Raw genomic sequence first — 20,999 nt, 5'->3', positions numbered from 1 at the left:
CCACAGTTTTATACCATGTACCACTTGCTTCACCCAGTGCTGGGACCCCCTTTGGTTGTCACTACAAATTATACCCTGCAATCTTCTGGTTTGCAAATGCGTTAATAAGATGAATGTGATTTCCTTCCTCGGTTAGGTATGATTTGCATCCTCAGTAGCTTTAATACTTTTTTCTATTCCCATCAGATGTCCCTTAACTATGACTAAATTCCTAGGTAATTCACTGCTAGCAGAAGGACCCCTGGGTGTTTAAAATGCGAGTCAGATGTGAGCTGGCTGACTAATAGACCAGGCATCTGTGGATATGTCTAAAGTGGCAGCACCCATGGAATGATACTAATGAAACTTACTGTTCAGATGCTGCTTTGAGGATCCATGAGCATTACTTGATTTACACTTCTATGCTACTATGATCCATTGACATAAGTTTGAAAACAGAAGCATACTCCTTTAATCAAAATGAATTAAATAACATTCACAGAATACACAGAATTCAAAATGAATAAAAAAAAAGGAAAAAAGAACATCGTTTTCTAATACAGAGCTTTGGGTTTTGTTCTTGATTCAAAAGGGGAAGAAATATAGAAAAAGAAGAGAAATATCATCCACAGGAATATGAACCATTATAACACAACCCTAAACTTTATTTTCTTTTCTGAGATGTTGATATTGTTAGCTGTTAATATTTTGTATAACTAAAAGCTGCTATAGATTTGCCACTTTCACTGTGATGAATTAATTTTGCTCCTGTTATGTTCTCACGTCTGAATGAAATCAATTAGAAGGCTTTCAGCCTTTAGAAATAAAGAAGGTCATGTTTTCAAATTAAAGTCTGACTTGCTTTGACTCGCTTGCTTAACAAATGCTATTATTGGGCCAACATCATTTTTAATGTGGCTCCAGATGCATATAGGATTGTTAAAGTGTTTACTTTTTTTGTTGAACATTCGGCTCCAAATTCAGTCAATTTTTACAACTAAATATAATGAGAAAGGACTCAAAGACTTCTACTTTATAACAAGATTCTTACACACCATGTATTCTCTCTTGTTTAAACATGAGTCAGACACAATTTATCACAAACCTTTGATGGAAAATCTAAGGGGCACATTTACTAAGGGTCGAAGTGAATTTTTCAATTCAAAAACTTTGAATTTCAAAGTAATTTTTGGGTACTAAGACCATCAAATAGGCTAAAATTCTATTGGAATTGAAAAAACTTTGAATATTCGAACATTCGAAAATCGAAGTACTGTCTCTTTAAAAAACTTCAAATTCGACACTTTGCCACCTTAAACCTGCCGAATTGCTATGTTAGCCTATGGGGACCTCTTAGAACCTATAGCAAATATTTGGCTATGTTTTTAGAAGTCAAAGTTTTTTTTAAAATTGTTTGATCGATCGATTAAATAGTTTGAAATAGTTTGATTCGAACGATTTCTACGATTGATCGAATGATTTCAATTCAATCAAAAACATCTAAATTCAAACAAAAAAAAAAAACCTTTGACTATCGAATTTTTCAATTCGATGATCAAATTTCGAAGCTTTAGCACTTCGAGATTCGACTCTTAGTAAATGTGCCCCTAAGTATGACAATGACAGGATTAAAAAACATTTCTTTGATAGAATGCTATTTATGTGGCTTTCTACATTCTATTTATTAGCAAACAAATTCTAACCAATCATTTATCCACAGTTAATATAAATGTTCATCTGGTACTAAACCTATTGCTCTGTAAATCCAAACAACTGCTTGGGTATGTCAGCAACTGGAGAGTTAAGCTTCATTGAAGAGCAAGCAGTAAAGCAACTACCATATATAATACAGGGACTAGTCTATACACTAAAAAGTCTTTCACCTTATAATATTTATAAGCCGTTTACCTGACATGTTTAGTGCCTGCAAGCTAAGCTGAAGTTCGCTAACTGCAGCAGCTGCTTCTTCGCCGCAGCTCATATCAAGTTCCAAGACAATCTCCATTAGTCCGACTCCTAAAAGAGAAAACATTAAAATAAATAGCACTAAATGGATCTCGATTAAAATACATAAAGATACCCAGGTGACAGGGACTTGAGCGGTACGGTTTACTGTTACTTCTTAAAGAAATCAAATATTGGAATTAGATATTTTGTTTAAAAAGGAAATTCCCTTTTTTTTGCTATGGTGTTCAGTGTTGCTTTTTTTTTTAAAAGCTGTTTTTATTTGTTTGATAAATGACAAACAAAATTTACAATAGCTTTGTCTTGTTTACTATACAAATGAAAACTAGCATACATTGCTCAGGACTCATTCACATATGCAGAATCATTAACAGTTCAGTTTGCAAGGCTAGCTTACTGACGAGAGAGAAAAAGGAAAGAAAAAGAACGCAAAAGAGAAGCAAGAAGGAAAGAAAAAAAGACCAAAACTGTTGTGAACGATACAATAACAAATCAACTGTAATTGTATCCATCTATATTTTAAGCACCAATTACACAGAGTGGTAAACATTTGTGGATCCAGGCAATCTAGGAATTGTCAGGCATGTTGGATAGTACATCATTTCAGAGTTAGTCAGCAGCCAAACCCATGTATTGGATCCAAGGATCCCATATATTTTTTTTAAAGATATCTAATTTGCCCTTAGCTATATTAGTGAGTCTTGCCATCACCATTTAATTGTCAAGTCTAGTTTTGACCTGTTGGAAGTCAAGTAAAGATGATTTTCAAGCCTTTGTTATAGACTTATTTTCTGCTAAAAAATATATATCTGATAAGCATTCTTAAATACTTATTCCCACTAACCACTCTCTGGTATTAGACCAGATAGCTTGTAATCATTATGTAAATCCTGGATCAAAATCTAGCAGCTTTGGGATAATGCCACCATATATATATATATATATATATGAAAGAACGCATCTGTCCACCACCACTAAAGCATGTTGAGGGAGTAGATGGGTACCATTTAGATAACCTCTCTGGTACTAAGTATCAACTGAACAAAACCTTTTGAGATGTTTCCTGTATAAGAATGCTAGGGGAGCATTTACCCATTAATACAAGATATCAAACCAGGCGTTTTCCTCTGGGCATATATGTAGATCTTGCTCCCATTGTCTAACAAAATGCAATTCTTTCAGGGGTATTTGGTGGACTAATACTTTGTATATCTAAGCTTTATTATATGGGAGGGAGTTTAAACATAATAAACATCACAGTGAGCAAGGGCAGGTCAAGCCCATTATTGATAAGAAATAGTGGCGTATCTGGGCATCAAATTTTTTTAGCACTGGGCATATGGTATTGCTTATTTAGAGTTTGGTTAGGGATAAACACATTATTCTGTGTAAACAGGTATAAAAAATATTCTGTTGCCAGGAGAAAGCACAAAGTTCCTGGCCTGGGGGGAATTCTGGGTTATCCAGCAGGGATAATGATGGTTGAAGGAGAAAAATGAATGGGTATTTGTCCCGGTTGAACCACCAAACTTGAAAAGAGTATTTTACTAAAGAGGGAGTATGTGGAATGTGGAGGAGCACCAATCCAAGGAAATACCAATTTTAAAGTTCCAATACGGCTTGAAATCTATAATTTAATTCTAAATCAACACGCTAGTAATTTTTTTCTACTACATACAAATGTTTTCCTTGATGTGAAGGAGCTAATTTATTGATTATGATTACTCTTGCTTCTCTGTCTTACAATTGAGAAATATGGACTCAAACCCCACAAAGAGAAAGAATAGGAATAATAGTTTCACCATTAGTGTGTGACAAGGATTTGTGTGCATATATGGTGGTCACCAGCAGAGATCTAGTTATTATGTGCTAAAACCCCAACAATTGATGGGTTCTAACCATTTTTAATTTTTTCTCTTTTATTCAAAACGTTTGTGACCTAGGGTGTTCTAGATACGTTTTTTTTCTGTGAACCTTCTCTAAACACATTTAAACATTATATTAATAAATAACATTGTTTATCCAATTGTTTTCTAATTACAGAGAGTAATTATTTGCTTAAAATATATTCCACCATTTTCATGTAAAATTCAGTGTCAGTAAGGCAGATACCTCAGTGCAATGCAAGGCAGAATGTAACCCAAAATTTAACACCACAAGTGGAACAAAAGAATAATCCGAGTCTAACCAGAGGAAAAAATAGGATTGCTTTGTTACGGTGCCTGTCTTGGATTTGCAGTGACATTTCTGACATTACAACTGTCAGAAAACTGCAGGGTACCGTAATGCTTTACTTGTCTCCCTAGGATAAGCTTATGAACAGCCCAAGCCTGTCATTTTCCTCAGTGCTGCAGAGTAAAGGTGATAGAACGATAAACTTGTGATATTTGCCAAAAAAGGAATTAATAAGGGGTCAAAGCATAGTGACTTCTTTCTACTTCTGGCTTTAACAGCAACTTTATAAAATATCTTGTCCCAGCATAGCAGAGATTGGAAGCCAGGTATCTCAATTTTAGGTTCCTGTCTTACAGTAATACAGTTATAGTTAACCTATAACTTAGGAGGCTTAGGAAGCAACCAAGAGACTTACCCTAGGCCAGACAGCGAGGAGAATGTGCCAATATTACTTGCTCGGAAGATAAGAAATAGATCTCCATGGTAATTTAATGTGATAGAAAGCAAGGCAGTGACTGATGCTTGGTGCTTAAGAAAATGTAGAAAACGGAAAACATTTGCTTTGAAAATAAAATTGAAGATAAACTGGTTGCCTACTGTTTCTGAAAACACACAGAATATCACGCTAACTCAAACTACAGATTACTTTTCACTTAACTGGGTTGTTTACCTTTTAATTAACTTTTAGTATGATGTTTTAATTTTTTATAATTTGCTGTTTATGAGTTATTTAACTTTTTATTCAGCAATCTCTTTGCTAGGACCAAATGACCCTAGCACACATGCATTGATTTGAATAAGAGACTGGAATATGAATAGGAGAGGCCCTCAATAAAAAGATGTGTAATAAAAAAGTGGCATTAAAACTGAATATGTAGCTTTACAGGGTTTTTAGATGGGGTCAGTGGCCCTCATTTTAAATCTAGAAAGAATGAGAAGAATAAGACAAATAATTAAAAAATTAAAAAAGAAAAAATGAAGATCAATTGAAAAGTTGCTTAGAATTAGCCATTCTATAACATACTAAAAGTTAACTTAAAGCTGAACCACCCCTTTAACAAAAAGGGAGGAAGGGCAGGTAAGAGGATGAATGTCCAGCGCCTGGTGAAGAATACCTGGTAGAATACAAGAAATAAACAGCAATCAAGGTCTGTTAGGGTGTGCTCAAGGGCTTTAAGGGCCAAGGTATAAAGGATAGCATGAAAGCTGATTTAGGCATACAAAACCAGTTATGGCTGAAACGTGGTTTCCCTTTGCCAAGGGCTAAAAGTGCTGTACCTAGAGAAAGAGAAAGTAATGTCTGTCTGATTTTCTGCAATATTCCACAATATTTAACCTGTGCCTCTTAGCATCATTTAAAAGTGTTTGCCTTCTAAGGCTCTATAAGTTATATAAATATAAGTGTATATAAGGAGTGTGGTCTCTCCTTCATGGGAAAGAACAACCAAAAGATAAGTAGTTCTCAACTCATATTATATATTAACAGAGCACATGGGGCAAATTCACTAAGGCGCGAAGCACTGAACGCTAGCGTTAATTCGCTAGCGTTTGGCATTTTCGCTACTGCGCAAATTCACTAACGAACGCTGGCGTAGTTTCACTAGTGTTACTTCGCAACCTTACGCCAGGCGAATCTTCGCTAGCGACGAAACTACGCAAATTCACTAACTTGCGCAGTGTAGCGAACGCTACCTTTTACGCTAGACTTCCTTCGCCACCTCAGACCTGGCGAAGCGCAATAGAGTAGATAGGGATTTTTTCAAAAAAAGTCAAAATTTTTTCTAAGTCCCGAAAAACGCTGGCGTGTTTTCTACATGATGGCTGATAGGCTGAAAAAGATCGAAACATTTTTGGGGCTCCCCTTCCTCCCCCCTACTTTTCCTGACTCATGGCAACTTACCTAGACAGTGGGCACATGTGTAGGGCAAAATAAAATTTTTATTTGCAGATTTGAAGGTTTTCTAGGCATTTGTAGTGCAGATACGTGTTCCTCCATTGAAATTTGAATTTCGCACCGTATGCAAATTAGCCTTCACTAGCGCAACTTCGCTTTATATAGCGTAACAACGCTAGCGCAACTCCGCAACCTTACGCTACCCCTGTGCGCAACTTCGGATTTTAGTGAATTTGCGAAGCGCTGGCGAAACTACGCCTGGCGAAGTGCGGCGAAGTTGCGCCTGGCGCAACTTCGCATCTTAGTGAATTTGCCCCATAGTGCACTTACCAGAAATGGGCCCTAATGCTGGTCAGCCTACATAGTATGTTAATGAAGGGACTGTCAAATTGCATAGTGTACTGTACAATTATTATGAAAACTGTTTATTTACATGAAGTATGAGGCAGATAATGAGGCAGATAATAAATAAGGCTATATGGTACCAGGTGATTGGCTGGCATTTTGTTAAAACACATTGTCGCTACAAACATGACACAGTAGCACTGTATGGTTGTGTTTTGATGGCCAGTCAGAAAGGGACATTGCAATGTACACTTAAAGGCAAATGCTATTTGCCTTTATGCATCTAAGGGGGTGGGGTGTGTGTAGTACCCCCGTCACTATTATCATACAAATAATCCTGTATAGTTCAACTATAGTGTTAAAACCATTACGTGTGCCCCTAAGTATTCTCTTGTAGAAGGAAGCATATTCAGTATACAAAGTGCTACACCATATGCAGAATCAAGAATAACCTTACATAAACAATGCTTACCAGCTTGGTTAAAATCAGCAAGGGTTTGTCGTCTTATCTCATTATATAGACCCTTTCCACTGCCCTGTTCTAGCCGGACCTCACACATTTAGTTAATATCTGATTCCATTTTTCTCCTACTTGATGGTGATATGTCAGAGTACCATGTACAACAATTAGATCCCTTTGTTGGGTAATTTGATAACCAGCCTGAATAAACATGTAAAACTTATTAATGAAAGGCATGCCCTCATTGTCTTCTATTAAATGAAGTGGCAATGCATATCAGTCACAAAAGTATTTAATTACAGGCCTGTTTCCTCTTGGAAGCATCAGCCATTCTGTGCACTGTAGGAGAGGAGAGGCATTCGCAGTCTAACTCTAAATAATATAATATAATCCATTAACTGTTGGCTTTTCTGTGTATAGCATGCTATTCTATTCTCTTTTCTTTTTAGTATTTGCTAATAAATAATTGCATAATTGACCATGCTTTTACAATTATACAAATTATGTTTTCCCAGAAATACCAGTGATAAAACACTCAGTTTAATGGAGACTTATGACAAAAATTATGAATACTTTATATGCAAATATTTACATTTATGGTGGCACTGGTTGCCAACTGAGCATACCTGCAATCCACAAATGAGCATCAACAATGCCTCTGAGGATAACCTATCTCCCAGTACTTTTGTAAAGAAATGCTTTACTGTGTAGAGTCTATTTTATTTTATACTTGATATTACTCATCTTTCTTACTGTATTTGAGTCTGGTCATTTTTTCCCTCTGGATTTGTAATTCTATTAGCAGAGTCGTTTATTAACTGAGAGGCACATTTGGTCTTGGTGGTAATCCAGTACTGTCATTTTTAATTGCTCCTTGTCTGGGGCCTTCCATTAAACACTGCAGTATCAATTGCGCAATTCCATTGGATGTCATAGCAGCATGTATCAAATTGGGGGTAATTTATTAAAATATTTGGCAGTTACCCACTGTATCCAATCAAATGTTTGCTATTATTGTTCTACCTGCAGCTGTCTGCTGTCTGGGCAGATTTGCCCAGTGCAAACAATCAGTGATTGGCTTTTGTCAGCCAGCTGTAGGTAGAAAAATGGATGCAATTGGTTGACATGAGTTACTGCCCAGATGCAAATTTGTCCAGTGTTTGGGAACCTTTGTACAGTGAGAACAATAATGCACTAAGTACTGCTTCCTTACCAAGTAAGAGTTGAATATGTGGGTAAGAGCTCAGCAGCACTGAGTACAAAAGAAGGCAAATGCATCAAGGGAACAAGTTGTAAGTGGGGATGACAAGAATAGTTAATAGAGTTCAGAAGCAGTTACAGGATGAAAAGAGTTAAGGTAGACAGAAGAGGACTTAGAAAGGAGATAGTTTGAGTTAGTAGAGGTGGTAATTGTGGATGAATTCTACTTTGTATTGGAAGACATCAGCAATGTTCTAAGGAAAGTGTGAGATGTTGAGTGATTCTGCTGATGAGGAATGAAGAAGGTTATTGAATATAGAAACAGGTTTGGATTTGTTATTATATATAGTTACTCTTGATTGGTCTTAGATAGGGCGTATTTGAGTCAAGACAATAGAAATGCATAATGGATAATGGATAAAGTCTGCTTGCATACAGGATTTGCTAAACATGCATACAGGAGTGTAAAACTCTAATCGGTGCAATCAGCCAGGGGCATGGGTTTTGAAAATGAGTACAATTAGCCTGTGAGGGTGCAAGAGAGATGGAAGATCTGAAGGGCATGCAGTTTAAAAATTGAATGAGAAGACTGGTGGAATAGGTGTTTGAACAATTGAAAGTAATTGAAATATATTTGCTTGAAAATTAAACACTAAAAGGGCCAGAATTAAGGGAGGTAGTTTTTTTAAAAAATAATGGGCGAAGAGGATACAGATGGCAAATAGGGAGAGGGAGGAAAAGGGAAGGGGGAGGTACAAGGTTCAATCAACAATTCTTTTAATCCAAGAATATGTATATAAACAACATGTCCTTTCTATGACTTTAATAACCCAACAGCCATTAATAGTATATCTGTCTTAATTAGCTCTGTCTAATCCAAATTCGCATTCGATATCACATATCATTTTAGTTTAAATTTCTCAAGCCATGGTTTCCATGTTAGTCTATACTGAGTTAACTTATTTTGTATTAGACAAGTAATTTCTTCTAATTACCTAGTCTCTTATACTAAATGTATCCAATCACTTTTTATAAGGGGGGGGTTCATTCTTCCACCTCTTAGGGATCAATGCATGTGCTGCACAAAAGTGGTGGACGGTGAGTCTACTAGGTTTTTTTTTATCTATCTGGAATAGACGAGTCCCCATTACTTGATTAATGATCTTGCATATTTGTTCCCAATATGGGGACATAACATAATATCCAACTCCTTTTCCCACTCATCAAAATATTTGGGGTTACTTGGTGTTTTATTGGATTGGATAAGTTTGTATACTAGGGATAAGGGTCTTTCTGGCAATTTCTGTCAATCCAAAAGATTCTCCCATTCTGTAGGCTGGTTCATCGTCGCTTTACTACTAATTTTATTTAAAAAATTATGCAATTGGTTACATCACCAAGGGTCTCTTGGATGGCCTTCCCCAATTTTTTTTTATTGAGGCCAGGCTAATAAGAGAGGGAGTTTTTAATAGTAGTCCCTTTTCTTTAATAAAATGGTCTAACCTAGAGACGTCCTGTCTTGATTCTGGCCATTTTATTACTTAAGTGTAACATTTTTATTTTTAAAATAAAGATATTTTAATTACTTTCAATTGAATGGATGGGAACATTTGGTGCAATGATCCATTGGGTGAAATTAGTTGATTAAACTTGATATCAGTCAGTGGAATAATGGGATGAAAAATAATTTTTTACATTTTATTTGGTCATTTCCTTTCTATTGAGTAACTATGAAATACAACATTAAAGTCAGATTAACTTTGACACAGGCAATTCTACAGTCAGACAAAATAGATGAAAAGTGCATTGGCCATGTAAGCAATGCTATTACTGTAGGTCATGGTGTTCCATTTTTCACTAATTTGTACAACTACTCAAACATCATGGATAAGAGGAAGCATACCAAATTGCTTGATTAATATTAGAAATCTTAAAACTGACATAAAATATGAAAAGCATCACCAATGAAGGCACACATTTTATAAAGCTGTGTAAAAAGCTGCACAGAAATACAATTTCATGTACACAGAGACACAGAGTTTAAACAGACGATTTTCGTTTCAGTTGAAGGAAAACTATACCCCCAAAATGAACACTTAAGCAACAGATAGTTCATATTATATTAAGTGGCATATTAAAGAATCTTACCAAACTGGAATATATATTTAAGTAAATATTGCCCTTTTACATCTCTTGCCTTGAGCCACCATTTCGTGATGGTCTGTGTGCTGTCTCAGAGATCACCTGACCAGAAATACTACAACACTAACTGTAACAGGAAGAAGTGTGGAAGCAAAAGACACAACTCTGTCTGTTAATTGGCTCATGTGACCTAACATGTATGGTTTGTTGGTATGTTTGTGAGTACAGTGAATCCTACGATCCCAGGGGGTGGCCCTTATTTTTTAAAATGGCAATTTTCTATTTATGATTACCCAATAGCACATACTACTAGGAAAGTATATTATTATAAAAATGGTTTATTTACATGAAGCAGGATTTTACATAGGAGCTATTTTATGCAATATATTTTTATAGAGACCTACATTGTTTGGGGGGTATAGTTTTCCTTTAAAATGTTTTAGAATGGCCCATTTGAAAAGTTTTAACTGTTCTCAATTTCTAAAGCATTTCAGTCAATTCCTTTCAGCCTTAACAATACAACAAATACTGCAAAAACACAATATATAGCCAAAAGATCTGTACAAGTCCAGGCAGCATTGCTACAGCTTCAACCTGTTAGGGGCAATGTAAGAAATATATTATAATATACTGTACTTACTGGAAGATCTGAGTAGAAATAGTGCTTTGGTCAAATAAAGACTTTTTGTTTTTACAAAACAGTTTAATGCCAAGCCTTTCATTACGGCAGCTTCAATACATCTTCTGTTAATTACCTAAAATAGAAAACAAAAATGTCCATGCAAATGTATATTAACAAATAGCTATTGAAGAGAAACACAAAATTATGAAATACTCTAGTATATTTTTGCTTTATACAAGAGTAAAACCGTGTTAATATGGTTTTATGTCCATACAGGCAGTGACAATATTTATTCCTTGGGTAGCCTGATTGATTTCTTAATATGATCGACATACTACGGATGAGCATTGAGAGAACATAAGGAAACTGGGACAACTAAGGCTTTTTACAAAGAGAAAAGAACATTTGTACAAAGAGAAAAATCTTCTTCGGGTGCTTATAAAAGAACAGGGAGTGTAAAATATGAAGCGTTTCAGTTGTGTATATTGAGAGGAGCTAGTGAATGTTTATTGGTGAAATTGATTATAAACACAGAGACAATACATAGAGACAGAAAATATTTATGATTGTTTTTGCTTTTCGCACAAACAATCTTTAAGGAAATCCCACATGACTTTCCTAACTAACACAGAGTTTTGGCAATTGGCAATTTTCATAGTTTTACCTGAACGGGCTTTTAAAACAAAGTAAAAATTGTAGAAACTGACAAGCTTTTTAAGCCTAAAAACCTGTTACTCATTCAGGGTTTCCTTAAAGATATGGCCATAGATTCTAGCAACCAACATTGCTACACAGATCTGCACTTGTCTTGGCATTGTGGGGAAAAACTAACTTGGGCAAGCTGTGAGTAGTAAGCTTGGCAAGGGAACTGCTGCCAGGCCCGGATTTGTGGAAAGGCCACCTAGGGGATGCATAGTTACATAGTTACATTGGGTTGAAAAAAGACAAAGTCCATCAAGTTCAACCCCTCCAAATGAAAACCCAGCATCCATACACACACCCCTCCCTACTTTTAATTAAAATTCTATATACCCATACCTATACTAACTATAGAGTTTATAATCACAATAGCCTTTGATATTATGTCTGTCCAAAAAATCATCCAAGCCATTCTTAAAGGCATTAACTGAATCAGCCATCACAACATCACCCGGCAGTGCATTCCACAACCTCACTGTCCTGACTGTGAAGAACCCTCTACGTTGCTTCAAATGAAAGTTCTTTTCTTCTAGTCTAAAGGGGTGGCCTCTGGTACGGTGATCCACTTTATGGGTAAAAAGGTCCCCTGCCATTTGTCTATAATGTCCTCTAATGTACTTGTAAAGTGTAATCATGTCCCCTCGCAATCGCCTTTTTTCCAGAGAAAACAACCCCAACCTTGACAGTCTACCCTCATAATTTAAGTCTTCCGTCCCTCTAACCAATTTAGTTGCACGTCTCTGCACTCTCTCCAGCTCATTTATATCCCTCTTAAGGACTGGAGTCCAAAACTGAACTGCATACTCCAGATGAGGCCTTACCAGGGACCTATAAAGAGGCATAATTATGTTTTCATCCCTTGAGTTAATGCCCTTTTTTATGCAAGACAGAACTTTATTTGCTTTAGTAGTCACAGAATGACACTGCCCAGAATTAGACAACGTGTTATCAACAAAGACCCCTAGATCCTTTTCATTTAAGGAAACTCCCAACACATTGCCATTTAGTGTATAACTTGCATTTATATTATTTTTGCCAAAGTGCATAACCTTGCATTTATCAACGTTGAACCTCATTTTCCAGTTTGCTGCCCAGTTTTCCAGTTTAGACAGATCACTTTGCAAAGTGGCAGCATCCTGCATGGAACCTATAGTTCTGCACAATTTAGTATCATCTGCAAAAATAGAAACAGTACTTTCAATGCCCACCTCCAGGTCATTAATAAACAAGTTGAAAAGCAAGGGACCTAGTACAGAGCCCTGCTGTACTCCACTAACAACACTGGTCCAATTAGAAAATGTTCCATTTACCACCACTCTTTGTAGTCTATCTTTTAGCCAGTTCTCTATCCAGGTACAAATACTATGTTCCAGGCCAACATTCCTTAATTTAACCAGTAACCTTTTGTGTGGCACTGTATCAAATGCTCTAGCAAAGTCTAAGTAAATCACATCCACTGCCATCCCAGAATCGAGGTCTCTACTTACATTCTCGTAAAAAGAAATTAAGTTAGTCTGGCAAGATCTATTACGCATAAAACCATGCTGGCACAAACTCATAGTATTATGATTTGCTATGAAGTCCAGTATCTTATCCTTTATTAACCCTTCGAAAAGCTTTCCTAATACTGACGTCAGACTAACTGGCCTATAGTTTTTGAGGCTGAGAACGGGATCCTTTTTTGAATAGAGGCACCACATTAGCAATTCGCCAGTCTCTCGGCACTATGCCAGATCTCAATGAAGCCTGAAAAATTAAGTAAAGAGGTTTGGCAATCACAGAGCTAAGCTCGCTAACTACCCTGGGATGAATACCATCTGGCCCTGGACCATTGTTAATCTTAACATGTTCAAGTCTCTTTTGAATTTCTTCATGTGTGAACCATGCATCATTAGTTGTATTACTAGAATTGGGAGTGTTAAGAAGGAAACCTTGACTTACTGGTTCTTCATTTGTGTAGACAGATGAAAAATACGAGTTCAGAATCTGCGCTTTTATTTTGTTTTCATCAACCAGCTGACCCCCCTCTGATAGTAAGGGTCCCACCCCTTCCTGCTTCATTTTTTTACTATTGACATATTTAAAAAATAATTTTTTTTTTTTTTTTTACTGCTTGCTGCAATATCCTTTTCTATAGCAATTTTAGCTTGCCTTATAGCTTCTTTGCATGATTTATTGGCCTCCTTGTACCTTATAAATGTTTCGGCTGTACCAGCTAACTTGAAAGCCTTAAAAGCACGTCTTTTCTTACCCACCTCAACACCAACGCTTTTATTGAACCAAAAAGGTTTTGCTTTGCAACGACGTTCCTTGCTTACAAGTGGAATATACTGACAAGTATATTTATTAAGCAGCATTTTAAAGACTTCCCATTTTTGTTCTGTGTTTAACCCTGTGAAAAGCATTTCCCACTTAATATGTTGCAGAGATACCCTTATACTGTCAAAGTTTGCACGTCTGAAATTTAGTGTTTTAGTTACTCCCGTATAGAATTGCTTCTGCAACAGAATCTCAAAGGAGACCGTGTTATGATCACTATTCCCTAAATGCTCACCCACACAAATGTTAGAGATGAGTTCAGTATTGTTAGTTATTACAAGGTCCAAAAGAGAGTTATTCCTAGTAGGTTCTTGAACGAGCTGGAATAAAAAGTTGTCATTCAGCATATTTACAAACCTACTAGCTTTTACTGTCTTAGCAACCCCATTACCCCAGTCAATGTCTGGATAATTGAAGTCACCCATAGCAACAACTTGACCCAGCTGTGAAGCCGCTTGTATCTGCAAGAGTAGCTGGGCTTCATACTCGACACTTATACGAGGTGGTTTATAGCATACACCAATGATAATTCTTTTTGTTACCTTTTGCCCAGTCAAAATCTCTACCCAGAGTGATTCTACACCCTCACCAGTGCCAGCTATTTTTATTTGCGCTGGAGATACAATCATTTTTTAAATTGCCATGCACCAATCCCCATTGCTCCAGTCCAGATGATGAAAATTTGCACGAATAAAGGGGAGGGGACAGGGGCGACGAACGACCTAGGGGCGCACACTATGAAAATCTGGAAAAATAATAAAAAATATGCTGAAAGTATACAACTAAAGCACAAAATAATCTTGAGTCTCTGCATCTCTCCGCATCCTAACTTTACCGGTAAAAATAAATGTTAGCAAAAAAAATATGATGTCTTTAAAAATTAAACACTATATAGATAAACTTTTAAAGGAGACATAGAGGATAAACGGAAAAAAACGAATTTTGTAGGCAATAATGCATGCTATATGGTGCTGGTTTTGCGTAGGGATAAAAATTTGTATTATATTTAAAAATAGCCCCTTTATTAGAGCTCCCTTTAGATGTTCAAATGAGGCTTGGGCGTATCCTAACTGTCCCTGCCAGAAGCACAGTAGGAGGAGGACAGCTAATCACAGCTCTGCAGTCACACAAGCAAAGACAGACTTCAGTTCCCTATCAGGTCAGCCTGGCCCTAGCTGCTGATTTATTCCTCTCCTACAGTGCAATGAGCTGAGTGCCGCCTACACATCCACGGAAAGTAGGCTGCAGTACATGGGCGGGATGGGTGGGACTAGTAGGGTTTTTGAGTAATTTTAAATAAAGTAACCAGAAACAAAACTTTTAAAAGCACATTCCTTCTACACACACACGTGCATCGGTGATAGGTAGCGCACATGCGTCGTGGGTAGGGGGTACAAGCTTTTTTTACAAATCCGGTGCTGTCCAGACCAACAAGACCTATTCAACGGACTGCTCTGTAATATATAATATTCAAAATATAAGACTCCAGCGGAAAAAACGCCTACAGGCTAACAGGAGGTCCAGGTGCACATACCCCAGACCTTCCAGCATATGGAGTAGGTGTTCACTGGGAGTAAAAAATGTTTTCTGTGAATAGATAAAAATGTTATAACTGGAAGGCAACTAACAAGAGATAAATAAATATAATTATATCTTTTGATGAGATCTGTGTTACTGAACCTGAAGTCTCTGGTAAGCTACTATGCCTGGAAGCTATTGTAGATACAAAGATATAATAGCAACTTGAGGGATTAAAATGAAAATGGAATTGGTTTTGTGTAAATTCAAAATAAATGCAGTGCAACTCTGCTAATCTCTAGTCCCTTCAAACATGAGCAAGACATAATCCATTGCATAATTCAACATGAACACCATGTACTGGACATAAGGATTACTCTGGGGGGAAAGATTTAGTATAAAAGTATCATAAGGAAATTTAGGCAAAACTACATTTTCAAAGAAGGTTAAAGATAAGCAATGTGGATAACTAATCAATAGCTTTATCCGCGTGGTCTCTAGTCTGAACACATTGCTGTATTAGTGTTTCTTTTCAGTACTACTCTCTTAGGAGCCCTTAAGATTCTGACAGTAATCCAGAACCACTATTGTTTATTGATCTTTTTGGTCATAAAAGGCACGGAAACTGACAGAAGATAAGAACCAAGGGAACATTTCAAGTACGCAATTCCCTGTTTACTCTAAATTCATATTTCTGCTCTGTATTCAATGCTAGGTTTTCATGGTATTTTGTAGTTGTTACAATTTTCAAGGCATTGCCTGTAAGTCCAGGCACACAGTTTGTTAAATATTTCTGCTCATTTTCGGTATATAGTCTTTAGGCTACATTTCTGTGAGCACCAAACTAAATAAACATGTCATAGTTAAAGTGTCACTGGCTGATATTTTCCACTAAAAGAATTCTATAGTCTAGATGTAAGCAGTAATATCTTAATACAAGTATGGGATTCATTAACCGGAAACCCAGAAAGTTCCAATTTTTTTAAAAAAAAGATTTCCTTTTTCTCTGTGATAATAAAACAGCACCTTCTACTTGATCCAAACTAAGATGTAATTAAACGTGATTGGAAACAGAACCAGCCTATTGGGTTTATTTAATGTTTTCATGATTTTCTAGTAGACTTAAGGTATGAACATCCAAATTACAGAAAGAACCCTTATCAGGAAAACTCCAGGTTTTGAGCATTTTGAATAACAGGTCCCATACCTGTACAGCTTTTCTTGTTTTAGAAAATAACTGTGCAAAAAATATGTTGATTGGGGAAAGGTATTGGTACTGGCCTTCTCTACCGCCAGTTACACATGTACTGAGAAAAAATAATTGGCAATACCTGTGATTCAAAAGTAGGGTGTTCCCAGGTTTATTGAAGGGCTCATGACATGCAGGTTATGATCAGACATTTCGGGACTGCCTATCACTTGAGGAAGGGCAGTCTTTGGCCCGAAACATCTGATTGTAACCTGCATGTCATGAGCACTTTAATAAACCTCACTTTTGAATCACAGGTATTGCAATTTATTTTTTCATAGAAAAAAACTGTGCAGATCAATTTTTAATGTATTTCATAAGAAATGCTGTGGATTTTGTGCATAATTAATATACTGTACATGCAGCTAGCTTTGGTCTCATTTATTACGGGCAGAATATTGTGTATTTTTCTCCAGTAGAAAAATGCATTTCCTTTGTAAATGTCAGCATGACAAAGACTTTTATTTGTCAAGGCAAATATCAAAATGTACATTGTCTAATATTCCATGACTGAACAGAATGAAGCCAAGCAGTCAGATACATTATGTTTATTTTTTTAAATAGAAACAAAAAGAACAACCTCATCTTGTACTATTAATATGAAGAACATTTGCTAAAGCCTTTTCAGCACTGTGTGCAGTGGTGGAAAATCAATAAAAGGTCACATAATGATGAAGCACTGATATGTACCACAACATGCTCCACAAATTTTATCGGTCAAATGTTTGCAGGTCCTCACAATAAAAAGCTGTTTGATAGATGAGGAGAGGCTGCCCCAAAATATTTGACACCATGGGCAGATCTTTAAGCCTCCCAGGACCTCTGACATACAGTAATACAAACAGGGGGCGAAGCCTTCCATACTTCTATTATGCCTGCCCCCCTTCCCACATGAATCTCCTTAATGCAATATAAATGAATCCGCCACATTCACTCACGGTTATAGTGTTGAAATTGCACTTTAGAGATGGTTTATTTGCAACCGCAAGTAAGCTTTGGAAGTAATGGCACCACAATGTTTATTTATTGTACAATAAGCAAGTCACTGTGACAACATTTACATTAAAAACTTAATAAAAGAATTGTCAAAAAAAAGAGATATCTGAAATTTTTTTTTGGCCAAAGGCTAGTAACACACAATGCTGCAGTCTGCACTGGCTTCTTTGTAATCTTGCAAGTATACTGATATTTATTCAGCTAGATTTGGAAGTGCCCAATTTTAAAGGGAGGTTTTGGCAAATGTGCATATTTAAAGCAAACCTATACCTCCCAAAAGAATTAATATTTAGCTCATTCAGTAAGTGATAAGAAATGATGTGCTAATTGGAAAGAGATCCTTAGTATTACTGCAGAGTTGTTGTTGGTTTGAATTCACCATATCCAACACAATTATCATATAAATAACAGAAATACATTGGAGAGCAGTGCAAGTGCAATTCTTGTGTTGACTTAGAGATGCATAGCCTTGCATATTTCAGACCACATAGGTCCTTTCTCTGGTTCTCTGATGCACTTTGCTTGCTTAATTCACTAGTTCTTGACTAGGTACATAAATGGCCATACACAGGCTGACAAAAGCTGCAAAAGGGTTTTGATAACAGTGTATAATTAGCTATGTAGGTTGGCAGTTGATACCTTTAAAACCAAACACAAAGAAAACAGGCATAATCTATCATCCAATTAAATGGCAATTATTAAAAAATGATGCAGGGTACTAGTCTTACAGTTTCATGTCATGTATGAACATAAGGGCATTTTAATTATCCTAAATCCCTGATGACTTTTACTTAACGTATATTTGTCTAATACCTTTTCTTATGAGATTATATGGCAATCCTAAATGAATCCAACTGGAGGATTTGTAAAACTTTGCATTTTCTCTTCTACAAAATCAGTACGGTCGTATAAGAGCAAAAGTGGAGAATCTTTTGTTCATAACCATGAAAAACACACGTATCTGAGTTCAACATATGCTGCAATGTATCAGGTCCTATCTGTAACTTTCCTAAGTTTCTTAAAGGGGTTGTTCACCTTCAAACTCTTTGTTCAGTTCAGTTGTTTTCGGATTGTTCACCAGAAATAAAGACTTTTTCCAACTACTGTACTTTCTATTTGTGACCGTTTTTCTAATATTGAAGTGTAACGTTTTGTTTTTCACTTTCTAAAGCCGCTCTGGGGGGGGGGTATCGCAGACTCTTTAACTATTTTAAACAGTCTCTGTTCATTCTCCCACAGGAAGTGGTCACAGCACTGACTGACAGGCTGAAGCAGCCAAACTCCTCCCCTTCCACCCTCTGTCCTGTCTTCCCAACCTGCACATAACTGTCTTATGCTGCTGCCTGATCATTCACTTATAACAAAATACCTTAACTGCTCAACATAAAGCAATAAATGTGAAGATTAATACAAACTGTAATAGTAATGTAATAGTAATATTTTCTTTTATTTAAAGTACAACAGTATGCTCCTGTGTTCCATAGCAAATAGGCATCAGTCACAAAGGTACTTGCCCAGCTGCACATAATCTATAGTCCATAATACATTGTTATACACTATGCAACTCTCTCTGCCTCTATTACATTCTAAAGTTAATACAAACAGTGTACATTAGTATTTACTGTTATGATATTCCAGAACAGCAGCTGTAGGTTTGTTTTCCTGCATATTGATATATGATCAGGTGCAGGGAGTTGGAAGGGAATAAATGCAGCAGTTCTGGCATAATTGTTGACCAGGTGCTGGGAGTTGTAAGGGAAAACTTAAGCTGCTGTTGTGGTCAGGCACAGGAAGTTGCATGGGAATACATGAAGCTGTTCTGGAACAATTTATGATCAGGTGCAGGGAGTTGCAAGAAAAATGCAGCTGTTGTGGAACAGTTTACGGTCAGGTACAGGGAGTTGCAAGGGAATAAATACAGCTATGCTGGAAACATTTATGATCTGGTGCAGGGAGTTGCAAGGGAAAATGCAGCCGTTGTGGAACAGTTTATGATCAGGTGCAGGGAGTTGCAAAGGAATAAATACAGCTTTTCTGGAACAATAAATGATCAGGTGCAGGGATTTGCAAAGGAAAAAAAAACAGCTAATGTTCTGGAATTGTATAACATATAATAACAGATGCGGGAAGTTGCAAAGGTTAAATGAACAGGGCAGAGGCGGAGAGAAACTAACAGTGTAGGTAGGGGGTTTAAATGAACAGGGCAGAGGAACGAACCCTGCAGAGAGGGGAATGGGGAAAGGAACAGGACAGAAAGGAGCAGTTCATGGAAGGGAAAATATCATTAACACACCTATCTCTCAGTGGCTGCTGCTCTATAACTAAGGCAGAAGGCGCCAGCGGCTCCAGAGCCTGATATTGGAAAGGAAGATTGCAAAGGGTGTGGGCTGAGCACAGTTTTCAAGCTAATACAAACATTTTTGACCCAAACGGTATTGAAATAAAACTATTTCTTCTATTTACATTATTTTACAAGGTTTGATACATTGTGAAAATGTATGCTATATGTCCCCTTTCAACTTACATTTTTGGAAAAATTTAAAAAATAGATAGACAACAAATTAAAAAAGCTTTTGTTTGTGGTGAACAACCTGAAAACAACTGAACTGAAAAAATTGTGTGGAAGGTCAACAACCCCTTTAAGCATAGTCCCATATTAGATGCATCCACTCTTAATAGGCAATTTTATATAATATAGCAAGGCCAGGGTCAACGCAAGACCAAAATGGCATATCTATGGTAAGCATACATATGTAATGCAATAAAACACAATCCTCAGCAAGGTGCCAGATCCAAAAATAAAATGTCACCACAGGCTCAATGAAAATATCTGGGTGCACTCTGAATTGTTTTACATTTCTGATTTCAGTTGACTAGGTACATACATGGCCATACACAGGCTGATAAAAGCTGCAAACTTGATCCCTCCAAACTGAATTAGCAGTTTATTGGTCTTATATGGGGCCCACCGATGGCATGCCTGACCGATATCTGGGTAAAAATTGAGCAGATAACCATTAGACAAGTTAGAAAATCTCGTTGGATGAGGAATGCCCTTTGTAGACCCCAGTGTATGATGTGACCATTAGCTACAGGACCAATAATCAGTTTAGTCCAATTTGGTCCAAAATGTGTGATACAACGATTCAGCGTGGCTTGACACAAAATCTAAATGAAAAGACTCCAGAGACCTGGATTCAAAGAACTGTTGTAGGTCTTACTCCTGAGTGGGATAAATTGTTTAATACTGCTGATTTCACCAGTTCTTCATTGTCTATTCCAGACTATTCCTTGACCAGTGCCTGTTATCTGTTTGCATAACTTTCTTTGTTATCCGACTTTAGCCTGTTCTCCAATGACAATCTTCCTGTGTATTTAAAAGGCTATATATCGTTGTCTCTTTCAGCACGCCAATTGTCTTGCCACTTCATCAAAC

The 20,999-nt window shown here is 36.8% G+C and overlaps 1 pseudogene; it reads right to left on the bottom strand.

Annotated features, from left to right (window-relative positions):
* LOC108704338 overlaps positions 1-20,999 on the bottom strand; it is a 60,015-nt pseudogene that overhangs the window by 20,007 nt on the left and 19,009 nt on the right.

The sequence above is a fragment of the Xenopus laevis genome, chromosome 1S (genome assembly GCF_017654675.1).
Source record: "Xenopus laevis strain J_2021 chromosome 1S, Xenopus_laevis_v10.1, whole genome shotgun sequence".
In the NCBI taxonomy this organism is placed as follows: domain Eukaryota; kingdom Metazoa; phylum Chordata; class Amphibia; order Anura; family Pipidae; genus Xenopus; species Xenopus laevis.
This window is presented reverse-complemented; position numbering and strand designations above follow the sequence as displayed.